The sequence below is a fragment of the Rhincodon typus genome, chromosome 11 (assembly GCF_021869965.1).
Source record: "Rhincodon typus isolate 14 chromosome 11, sRhiTyp1.1, whole genome shotgun sequence".
Classification (NCBI taxonomy): domain Eukaryota; kingdom Metazoa; phylum Chordata; class Chondrichthyes; order Orectolobiformes; family Rhincodontidae; genus Rhincodon; species Rhincodon typus.
Window position 1 is genome coordinate 7,180,012 of NC_063342.1, and position 9,750 is coordinate 7,189,761.

Sequence of the window (9,750 nt, forward strand, 5' to 3'; positions counted from 1 at the left end):
AGCAAGCATTAGGTCACCCAAGTCACCACGATGCCCAAGGCACAGAGAAGTTTTGGAGGCACTGTTGCAGACAATAAAGAGGGAATACTAGCCTGGGGGGGATATTGAACCACTAACTCTAATATTAAAACTATGAGAGCCAAATATTAAAACGTCTCCTCCTCCTCCAGCCCCTGACCCTGAGCACTAGAGTCAGATGATGAATAGTTGTAGCACAGTAGGAGACCATTCCATCCATCATGTGTATGCTGGCTCTGAGCAATTCACCAAGTGCCATTCCCCTGCCTTCTCCCTATGCTGCTGTATGTGCTTCCTTTTCAGAGAAAGGTCCAATTCCATTTTCGATTGAACCAGCCTCCACCCCATTCTCAGGTTCCACTCCAGTTCCTAAAGCGGGTGTCCAGGTGGTAATGTGAGGAAAGAGGATGACAATGGGTCAACATGAGATTGGCATGCCCTGGCACAGATGGCTCCCCAGGCTGGCATGGGCTGGTCTGGATTAATCCTCCATGGGTATCACCATTATCTGACAAACCAAAAGAAAACAAAGTGACTTTCAAGAAAATAGCAAAAGCCATTAGAACAGAACCACAGCGCATATGTCAAAAAACAAATCAAACACATCATCCTCTCTGCATAATTAATAAAGCATGCTAATATATGCTAATATATTCAAACTATCCAAGCCCATCAAACATTACTGCACATGAGCTGCACCATCATTATCCATTGTCTCTGATGTCGCCTCAGCTTGGCAGTAAATTGCAGGAAGATTTTTTTTTACAATTTTGTCTTCTTCAAGGTCAATAATTCAACGCTTCCCCCACCACAACTTCTTCCTCAGTCTTTTGTGTTTTTAATGACCCCATTAAATACTCCCAGGTCAGAGACGGCACAGGATTAGATACAGAGTAAATCTCCGTCAACGCCATCCCCATCAAACAATCCCAGCACAGGTACAGCACGGGTTTAGATATAGCGTAAAGCTCTCTCTACATTGTCTCTAAGAATCACTCCCAGGACAGGTGCAGCACAAGGTTAGGTACAGACTAAAACTGCTCCTACACTGTCTCCATCAAACACTTCCAGAACCGGTACGGTGTAGGAAATAAAAACAGAAATTTCTGGGAAACTCAATAGATCTGGCAGCATCTGTGGAGAGGAATTGCAGTTTACATTTTGGATCCGATGACACTTCTTCAGAACTGATATAGCTAGGAAATTATTCATATTTATGCAGAAGATAGGGTGGTGGTGGGGGGGAGGGAGAGAGTAAAGAATAGATGTAGATAGAGCCCAAAGAGACAGGAAAACAGTTGGATACACAAAGGAGTGGTTAAAGGTCAGTCTGGGGAAATGAATAGCTGATAGTGAGGGCTATTATTGCTGACAATGGATAGTGTGTGGTAGCAGCCCATGCGATGACAAGGTCTGACATGTGAGAGTTAGGGTAATGATACGGCCACAAGCCCTAAAGTTGTTGAACTCAATATTGAGTCCAGAAAGTTGGAGACTTCCCAAGCAGAAAATGAGGTGTTATTCTTCCAGCTTGCGCCGACTTTGCTGGAGCACTGCAGCAAACCTGAGACAGAGTTATTGACCAGGGAACAGGGTAGTGCATTGAAGTGGCAGGAAACAGAAAGCTCAGAGTCTTTTTTGCGGTCAGAATGTAGATACTCTGCGAAGCAGTTACCCAGTCTACGCGTCATTTCCCAATGTAGAGGAGAAAACATTGTGAGCAGCGAATGCAGTAGGTTGGATTGAGTAAAGTGCAGGTAAAGAACTGCTTCACTTGGATGGTGTGTTTGGGGCCTTGGATCCTGATGATGGAGGAGGTAAATGGGTAGGTGTTACACCTTTGACGATTGCAGGAGAAGGTGCTTTGGGACATTGAGAGGGAAGGAGGAGTGGGCTATGGTGTCCTGGAGGGAACGGTCCCTGCAGAAGGCTGACAAAGGAGGGGAGGAGAATATGTGTCTGGTGGTGGCATCCCACTGGAGGTGGTGGAAATGGCAGCTAATGATCCTTTGGATCTCGGTGGGCTGGTAAGTACCCAGTAGGAGGGAAGATAAAGGGTGAGGGGCAAAGTGCTGGAAACAGGTCAGACCCAGCTGAGGGCCCTATCAACCACAGTGCAGGGGAATCCCTGGTTGAGGAAGAAGGTGCACAATGTGAAGGCTCCCTTGTTGAAGTTGGCATCATCAAAACAGATGCGACAGAGACAGGGGAACTTACAGAAAGCAGCATGTAGGATGTATAGTCAATATATAACTGTGGGAGTCGGTGGGTTTGTGGTGGATAGCCTGTCCCCAGAAATGGAAACAGATTTGACGAGGAAGTGAAGGCAGGAGTCAGGGATGGACCAGGTGAGGTGAGATCTGGTGGAAATTGGAAAGGAAACTGAGAAACGTTTCCAATTCTGAATGAGAGAGAGAAGCAGCACTGACGATGTTATCAATGTCCCGGAGAAAGAGTTGTGGGCGGGGGCTGGAGTAGGACTGAAACAAGGAATGCTCCACATACCCCTCAAAAAGACAGGTATAACTGGGCCCATGTAGGAACTCATGGCCACACCTTTGACTGGAGAAATTGGGAGGAGTTAGTGGAGAAGTTGCTCAGAATGAGGATGAGCTCGGCCAAGCAGAGAGGCTGGTGGTGGGTGGGGACAGTTCAGGTCTTTTTTTCAGGAAGAAGCGGAGAGCCCTGAGACCATCCTGATGGGAGATTGATGTGTACAGGGACTACAAGTCCATGGTAAAGAGGAGGTAGCTGGAACGTGCAAACTGAAAATTCTGAAACTGATGCAAAGCATCACGGATCTAAGTGGGAGGGGACTAGACGAGGGGAAAAAAAATACCAAGTCAAGGTCGGAGGAGAAGAGATCTGTGGAGCAGAAGCAGGCAGAAACAAAGGGTCTGCCCAGGCAGTCTATTTGTGGATTTTGGGAAGGAGATAGAAGCGAGCTGTGCGGGTTTGGGAGACTATCAGCTTGGAGGCAGTGTGGGTAGCAGGGGGAGATGGCCAGATGAAATGAGTTTAGTGACCATAGTTGACACAATGGCCTGATGTTGCACGGTGGGGTCATGGTCCAGGGGAAGGTAGGAGGAGGTATCTGAGAGCTGGCGCTCAGCCTCTGCAAGGTAGAGGTCAGTACACCAGTCTACAACAGCACCACCCTTATCGGCAGGCTTAATAACAAAGTCAGGGTTGGATCTAAGCACATGGTGTGCAGTCAGTTCAGACTGAGATAGGGTGGAATGGGTGAGGGGTGCAGAGAAATTGAAGCGACCAATATCACGTCAACAATTCTCAATGAACAGATCAAGTGCAGGTAGAAGGCCAGAGGGAGGGGTCCAGGTGGAGGGAGAGTGTTGGAGGTGGGCAAAGGGGTCTGTGGGACGGGGAGAGGACTCTTGTTCAAAGAAATGGGCATGAAGGTGAAGGGGACAGAAGAAGAGTTCAACATCCTGTTTGAAGTTCATTAAAGTGGGGCCGCAGAAGAATAAAACTGAGACCTTTGCTGAGTACAGAATGTTCAAGTCAGTGGGTGGAAGGTCAAGAGGGAGAGTAAATACATAACAAGAGATGGGGTTGGGAGAGGGGATGGAGTCAGAGGAAACTGGGGGCTAGGAATGTTCCAGAGGGCAGTGGGTATCTCTGAGTTGTTGCATCCTGTATTCCTTGATACCTGAAAGGAAAACAAAATGTTTCTTAGCAGCACATCAAATGAATTGGAGGGCGAAATGGAACAGGGTAGTGATGCAGCTCAGAGTCAGCGTGAAGGGTGCTGATGGAGAGAGAGGTTGAGAGTTTGCATATGGCGATGCTTGGCACTGAGTGTGGATCTCACAATGCAGCGGGAACAGCGCTCTGAGGTACAGTATGGGGTTAGATACAAAGTAAAGTTCCCCCTGCACTGTCCCCATCAATCACTCCTGGGACAGGGATAGCACAGGGTTAGAGACAGAATAAAGCTTCCTCTACGCTGTCCCCATCGAACAATTGCAAGATACATACAGTGCAGGGTTAAAGACAGAGTAAAGTTCTCTCTACACTCTTCCCATGAAACACTCCCAGGTCAGGGACAGCATGGGGTTAGAAATAAAGCTTTCTCTACACTGTCCCCATCAACACTCCCGGACAGGTTACAACATGAGTTAGATATGCAGTAAAGCTCTGTGTACATTGTCTTATCAAACATGATGTGCAGCACGGTTTATATATGAAGTAAGGTTCCCCTTTACTGTCCCTTTGAGGATTCCAAGCACTGCACTTACAGAGGAGCCATTATGTCAGGCAAAACTCTCTATATTACATTGAGGATTTGTCTTCAATAATTTACAAGGTGTTTTTAATTTGTTTTCAGGATGTGGTAATGCTGACTATATCAAGACTTTGCTGTTTGCCTTCCTTTCATTGTCCTTAAGCGATGGTAATGTGCACCTCATTAACTGTTCCAGTCTTCTGATGGTGTTCCCACAATGTGATTAGGCACAAATTTTCAAGGGAGTGATCCAGTGCCAAAAGTATTGTGATCCTGTTCGGAACTTTTAACCATTTTATTAAGGAATGTGTACACCAATAATTAACCAACTGAACTCTGCTATAAGTTTTCATGTCTTTTTAACAAAACCAAAGAGAAATGAGGAAGAAATTAAACACAGCAAGCAGAGTGAACTTAGTTAAACAGTGAAACTGAGAACCTCAGTTACAGTTTTTAACTTCCCCATCAAGAGTTTCCTAATCTATTAATACTGAAGGTTCATTCACTTCCCTGGGACCAGTCTGAAAGATGTCCCACAACCCTCCAAGATTTATTTCACACCCTCTTAGTTTTTCAGCTATTTCTTCGAGGTAAGATTCTACAGAGGCCATTCCATTATCTTTTGACTCTGTGGTCCCATCTCTCCACCTTCTCCTTCACTGACCTCACAACCGTGGGTGCCTTGGCTCCTTTCTTGGTTCGCCAGCAGAAATGCCTTCCAACAACTTCCCAAGCTAAGTCTCCCCACTGCTTTCTGCTTACAAGGTCTTTTGAGGACCACTGTAAATCCCTTCCATTAGCTGCAAGCTATAGCCACTCTTCCAGCCGCTTTTCCCTCATGGAATCAAACCGAGAAACCATAATCAAATTCCATGCAATGAACAATGCCATTATTATTTTCACTGGTTCAGATGCAAGCCTAACTATCGCTTCCCATTGTCACTCTTAATCCACTGCGATGTAGGTTTCACTAGAATGTTCTCTGTCTGTTCTGAAACTGGATTTCCTTTGACTGAAGATTATTGCCTGTTTCTCAGTCAGGAGTCTGCATTTAACTTTAATGCTTCAATCTCCAAAGTAAAAGTAATATTCTTAAAATGAACAATTATATTCTGAAATATATAAATGATGGGCTAGCTATTTGTCTGCAGGAAGGAAATGGAAATGCTACAGCTTATGATGTATTTTCATTTATCCCAGTTAACATATTAAAATTTATAATATCAGCAAATATCTTAAAACATAGAAGACTACAACAGCCATCCTCCCAATGTTATATGAACTTCACATGTACACCTTAGAAGTAGTATTTTGTTAAATCCAAGTTCGTGTCAAAATGAAGAACATAGAATAGTACAGCACAGTACAGGCTGTTCAGCCCACAATGTTGTGCCGAAAGAGGTGGTTTATGAAGCAGTTAATTCTGGAAAGATTAGGGACAGGTCAGGAAATTAGGCCAAATATAAAGAACAGAAAAATATGATTAAACGATTAATAGGGAAGGATAAGTTAGAATATGAAAGTTCGCTAGAAATATAAAAAACAGATAATAAGAATTTCTTTGGGAATGCTAAAAAAAACGAAAATAATAGATTAGGTGAATGCTCTTTTCCTCTCAAGTGAAAATGGGAATTTATCATGGAAAATAAGGAAATTGCAAATAAATTGAACAGGTGTCTTATGTCTCCCTTTATTGTGCACTCCCCTGCATACCACTCCCTACTTCTTGTGAAGTGAGATTGAGCAGTTTAGTCCCATACTTGCTAGAGTTTAGAAGGGACTGAGTTATAGGGAGAAGTTGGACAAGCTAGGACATTTTCCTTTAGAGCATAGGAGATTGAGGAGGGATCTTATAGAAGTGTAGAAGATCATGAGAGGCATGGATTGGGTGAATGCACTCAGTCTTTTTCCCAGGGTTGGGGAATCAAGGACTAGAGGCCATCAGTTTAAGGTTAGAGGGGAAAGAACCCCAACTTTTTACACAGAGGTTGGTATGCATATCGAATAAGCTGCAGTGGAAGTAGTTGAGGCAGGTATATTAACAACATTTAAAAGGCATTTGGATGAATACATAGATAGGAAAGGTTTAGAAGGATATGGGCCAAGTGCAGGGAAATGGGGTTAGTGTGGATGGACATTTTGATCAGCACAGATCAGTTTGGGCTGAAGGGGTTGTCTCCATGCCGTAGGACTCTTATGACTCTATGAATGAGAGGAGATCTAACTGGGGTGTAGAGGAACCTAAAGAGGACTCACAAAGTAGATGTAGGAAGGATGTTTCCTCATGTGAGGTAATCTGGAACAACAGGTCATAGTTTTAGGATAAGGGGTGTCAGATCTGAAAGAGATGAGTAGAAATTACTTTTCTCAAAGGATCATGAATCTGTGGAATTCACTACCCCAGAGTGTGGTGGATGCCAAGACATTGAGTAAGTTTAAGGAGGGGAAAGACAGACCTTTAATTAGTAATGGGTTGTAGGGTTGTGGTGAGTGGGCAGGAAAGTGGAGTTGAGGCCGAGATGAAACCAGTCATTATTGTATTATGTGGTGAAGCAGGCTCAAGGGGCTGAATGGCCTACTCCTGCTACTTGTTCTTATGTTTTTATTTCTTATAGCAAGGTATTTTGTTGATCTGAATACAATCCAGTAATGTTAACATGCTTTTGGGAAAGAACTCATATTTGATCTATTTATTGGAATACTTTGAGGTAATAACAAGCAACATAGATATAAGAGAATCAGGGGATGTACTATGATTTCCAAAAGGTATTTGACAGAATGCCATGTTAAAATTTATTATGCAAAATATAGGCTCATGATGTAGGGGGTAATATATTAGCATGGATACAAGATTAGTTGGCTAATAGGATGCAGGGGATGGGTGTAAGTGAGTCATTTTGGGTTGTCGGGAGACTAGAAGAAGGGAATACATTTTAAAAAGACAGGCTTTCCCAATTCCAACAGAGATGATGAGGAATACTTATAAGCAGAGGCATGATTTTTGACTAACAAGAGAGTTAAAGGTTATCAGGGCTAGAGAGAAAAGTGAAGTTAAGGTTACAGATCAGAACAACTATGCCGTTATTGAATGGTACAACAGTCTACAGGATGAAGCAGCCTACTTCTTTGATTAATTCACGTTTGCATGTTCCGCAATTCACTTTAAGATATAAAGTGTTCGTTTTTGTGTAGTTTTTGTAAGTTTTCTACTTATAATTGTAATCCAAGGTTCCAGCTACAAAAGATGACTTTCTATTGCTAATCGCATGTTAACATTGCAGGGTTAGGGTTAGAGCTAGGGTTAAGGTTAGGGTTAGGGTTGGGGTTAGGATTAGGGTCAGGGTTAGGATTAGGGTCAGGGCAGTTTCAGAACAGTTAGCTCGAGGCTTCTTTTTAGCTTCTTTATTGTCCTCCATGTTTGAAGTTTCTTCAAGACTAAAATGAAGGCCTAGTTAATTTAAAATATAAGCCACCTCTTTCTTCTTGTTCAATTGTAGATATAGTTTCATTGCTGAGCTCAGCTTTTAAATTCAAACATTCTAAACTTTCATTTTAAGGCTACAAGTTCAAAATGGCTTCTTTTTGTGCCAACATGTCATTCCTTCATTAGCTAAAATAAAGCGTGGAGGCTGAGGGGTCTATAAAATCGTGAAAGGCATGGATAGCCAAGGTCTTACCCCAGGGTGGGGTGTTCAAAACGAGAGGGATTGCTTTAAAGTGAGAGGGGAAAGATTTAAAGGAGATCTAAGGGGCAACTTTTTCACGCAGACGATGGTGCGTGTATGGAATGAGCTGCCAGAGGAAGTAGTAGAGACTGGTACAATTACAGCATTTAAAAGGTGTCTGGATTGATACATGAATAGGAAAGGTTTAGAAGGATACAGGCAAAATGTTGGCAAATGGGACTAGATTAATTTAGAATATCTAGTCGGCATGGATGAGTTGGATCGAAGAGGCCGTTTCTGTGCCGTACATCTCTATAATTCTGTTTTGGATGAGATGTCAAACTGAGGACAGGTAACTTTGAAATATTCCATTACCATGATTTCAAACTTAAATCCATTATTTCCTGTCCAATATTTATCTCAGTAAACATGACAAAAATAGATAATTTGGTTACAATCACATGGCTGTTTGTGGGGTCTTGCTGTGCTCTAATTGGGTTGTATTCTCTGTGTTGCAACAGTGACCGTGCTTTGAAAGTGCCTCGGTGGGACGGAGCAGGATGCTAAGAGGGCATAGTTTTCAGCTGAAGGGTTGGAGGTTTAGAGGGGATTTGAGGAAAAGTGATTGCACCCATAGGGTGGTGGGAATCTTGAATGCACTGCCTGGGAACAAAAACCTCACAACCTTTAAAAAGTATTTGGACGAGCACTTAAAACGTCATAATATTTCAGGCTATGGGACAAGTGCTGGAAAATGGGATTAACGTAGATCAGTCAGTGCAGACTCAATGGGCTGAAGGACCTCTTCTGCGCTGTGTGGCTATGAATTTGTGCAACTCTACCCCATGGGAGAATGAGGAAACGGGAAATTAGTGGAAACACTCAACAGATCCAGCAGTATTTGAGAGAGACAGAAGCAGCTTATGTTTCAGGTTTGTGAACTTTGGTTGGAATAATCGCCAAACAATAAGAGGTTCTGGGAGGTACCCAGGGTTGTGGGGTGTGCCACATAAAGGCAGTTCCTCCTTTCTCTACTCCCCTGGACAAAATGCAGGGACTGGAAAACTGCATGGAACCTCATAGAACATTCCGTCGAGCATTCAGAGTTTGACGTGTGCCATTGCCATGTTGACGGTCCAGGGGAAGGAACCATGCTGTTAATTCCGCTTTTGCTTTGTGTCACTGATGTGAGCTCTTGCCCGTGCACCCATTGGACATGCCATTTCGGATCCAGCTTTGCGTCCGCATCTCACAAGGCGCCCACGTCCAAGTGACTGGGTGGTCAGCAGATTACTGCACTGTAGTGGAATAGATCCGAGGGTAACGTAAAACGTGACTTGCCCTTTCTGAGCAGCACCCATTACGGATTAATTCTGATGCCGCTTGAAAGATCTGCACTGGGTGCAGATTTGCCCATCGCAGCGGGTGCCACGTGAAAACCCTGGGCACACTCGCTCTCTTCTGGTGGCGAAACGTAAATATAGGGTTGTTTTTGGAAGCCTTGATATCGAAACTAACCCCAGGGAAGAAGTGGCAGGGAGCCAGCATTAAAATTACAACAGTAGCAGAAGCGGCAGGCTGTCTCCCTCGCTTCCTATTGCGCTCGAAGAGTTGGACGTTTTCCCCCGGATTTAACTGCGACCTTTGCTAGGCCCGCCTTACCCCAACGGTCCACCGAGCCTACTTCCGGCGGCGCGCTTGGCGACCTTTGACCGCATGACCCCCCCTGCCCCCATTCCTGACCGTTTTTTTCCTCCTCTGGAGCCTGTGGAATGTGACCTCCCGCCCTGGCCGCGTGACCTCGGCCGCTCAGCCGCGGTG